General features: G+C 35.4%; 1 protein-coding gene across 6 annotated transcripts in view; it reads right to left on the reverse strand.

Annotated features, from left to right (window-relative positions):
• Positions 1-2,500, reverse strand: part of LOC122248069 (actin, cytoplasmic 1) — a 10,581-nt gene that overhangs the window by 1,535 nt on the left and 6,546 nt on the right. For 2 of the 6 annotated variants that reach the window (XM_043007881.2, XM_043007877.2), the window contains exon 1: positions 2,339-2,500. This exon is cut by the window's right edge. The exons of the other annotated variants lie outside the window; for them this stretch is intronic. The gene's annotated coding sequence lies outside the window, so the exon portion shown is untranslated. The remainder of the gene's footprint in view (positions 1-2,338) is intronic. 6 annotated transcript variants of the gene reach the window in all.

The following is a 2,500-nucleotide window of genomic DNA, read 5'->3' on the forward strand; positions in this document are numbered from 1 at the left end:
AAAAAAAAAAAAAAAATAAGAGTAAAACGATTAAAGAGCTTAGCATCTGATTCACTGGGATGCTGTAAAACATTATGACTTTAGCCCGTATACTCTATTCCTCAATCCTACGGGAAACTGCTCGAATATCGCACATTACATCTGCGAGTATTATAATGATTATCATTATTGTTATTACTGTTATATCTATTATACTTTTTAACAATACTTTACTGTTATATTTGTTATATTTTTTTAACAATACTTTACTATTATATTATTATACTTTTTAACAATACTTTTGGAAGATCATCAAATATAAACATAATTTCAAATCAACAATAACAATAAACCACAATAGCAATAATGATGATTATATCGACAACAGCTAAATATAAAGAATAACAGGAACAAAAGTAAAAATAATAATCACAGCAACAATAACAATCAAAATGATAATGATAATAATATCAAAAGTAAATAATGACCATTATCATCATAATCATGATAATAACAGTAGCAAAATAATTCAGTAAAAAAAAACTAAAATTATTACAACAAAATCAGCAACAACAATGATAATAATGTGTGCGTTTATATAAAAGGAATTACAAGCTCAAATGCTATAAAGAGTCTCATAGTTGTTGTTCTAAGGCATATACATGCTTCAATTATGCAAAATCAATTGCATTTTTACATCAAATTAGGTCACGAGAAAGTATATACGTTATCTCAAATGTCTTTATCTGCAATTATTAGGAATTGTAAGGGCCAAATTTCCAGTAATTTTAATGAAATAAAAGCCCTGCGAACACACTACCCATGACGGTCACTCAGACTCATGGGCGAACCCTTGCTGTTTGCATTTCTCGGCATTTTATAAATCCTCCTCCTATATGTATGTTACCATGAGAATAAAAGTACAACCCACCGACGGATAACACTCTCCTTCAAAGATGCTCTTTGATGTGGAAGTAAGAACTTTCCATTACCGCCTCTAACCACTTCGCCATCAGCTGGAAAGATGAAGCTATTGCAGAGACTGTTTACTGAACAGTCTGACAATCTCTTCAAGACCAAATGCTTGGAGCTTCAAATGCCACCAAAATCCGAAGCCCAAACTGGCGCTTGTTCTAATACATCAAAATCGAGAATTCACCGAGAAAAGCATAAAAGCAATCAGGGAAGAGTGGAAAGGGAATCTCCCCTACACCAAGATTGAAAACATTCTTCCTGTAAAACAGATATCAAATGAAAATTCAGCTCTAAGACCACACAACTGCTTACTATATACTTAAATCTATGAAGACATTACGTACCAAAACCTTACATTTTCAGTTCCTGTGACATTAAAAGTCAATATACTGGATGGGAAATTTCAATGCATTTTTTGGGAAGCAGGGACACAGACGTCATCGGGAGAAGAATCTCCTCACTTATTTCCGACGGAAGACTCCCACACCTAAGGCCACACTCACCCACTTTCATTCAAATTATCATCTACACTACACGCCAAATCTCGAGGAACAACCCACAGACACCATGGACTACCAGCTTGAGCAATGATACTCACGTCTGGTAAGTACCCGTGTGGCGCACATTCCCAAAACATGTAAAATATTTACACACTATAGAGATATCCATAGTCTGAATGTACCAAATATGCGTACCAGACTAATATTAAGTGGAAAAACATCGCCAAGGGCTTTAGGCTCTGGCACAACAGCTTTAATTACATGATATCACAATTAAAGCTCGTCATATGCGTCTTATGCCAACATTTACCACGGCTCTCTCCTAGGATCCCATATCCTTCTGAGAAGAGTACTACTGGGAAGTGTTTCAGCACTAATCCTATGCATCTTATACACTGCCAATCTACCAAATCCTGGCGACATAATACAAAATACATCACATCCATCCAAGTCAAAACACACCATGAAAGCAGCCACAGAAACAGTGCCATACGCACTGTTAATGCTAATTAACCCAAAAATAAACTATAGACAAACGAAACCTACCTCCATTTGTTTCAAAGGACACAGTCATATCAAATACAAACAAAGGAAGCATTATAGGATTATAATTCAGTAGTAGTGGCAATATCAAACTCGTTATCAAATAAAACAAGGAGGCATTACATCAACAAGATTTAAAAGTGTTTCATACCAGACATCACAAACAATATATAAGGTATATAACACTACATAGATCTACTAGAACTACTAGAATACTAATATACCACTGACTTCCACCTTAACATCACTTGCAATAGATAAAGAACAAAGTGACAAAACTAAAACTGGAAACAATAGCATAAAACATATAACATAGATCAAATTAACATACTAATACACACCTGAAGAGAGTGAGCTGTGGATCCCAAATAACATACAGATAACACAAATTATAAAGACATTTCTCCTGTAATGGGAGCCGCCTTGTGTTGCTTGAGCTCCGCCCTGGCTGAAACGGCACCCTCCTTAGCTTGGAGACAGGAGGCCTGGAGGTTGAGTGTCGT

Source organism: Penaeus japonicus, unplaced genomic scaffold, assembly GCF_977035675.1.
Source record: "Penaeus japonicus unplaced genomic scaffold, GWHDUDI00000001_assembly GWHDUDI00000014, whole genome shotgun sequence".
Taxonomy (NCBI): Eukaryota; Metazoa; Arthropoda; class Malacostraca; order Decapoda; family Penaeidae; genus Penaeus; species Penaeus japonicus.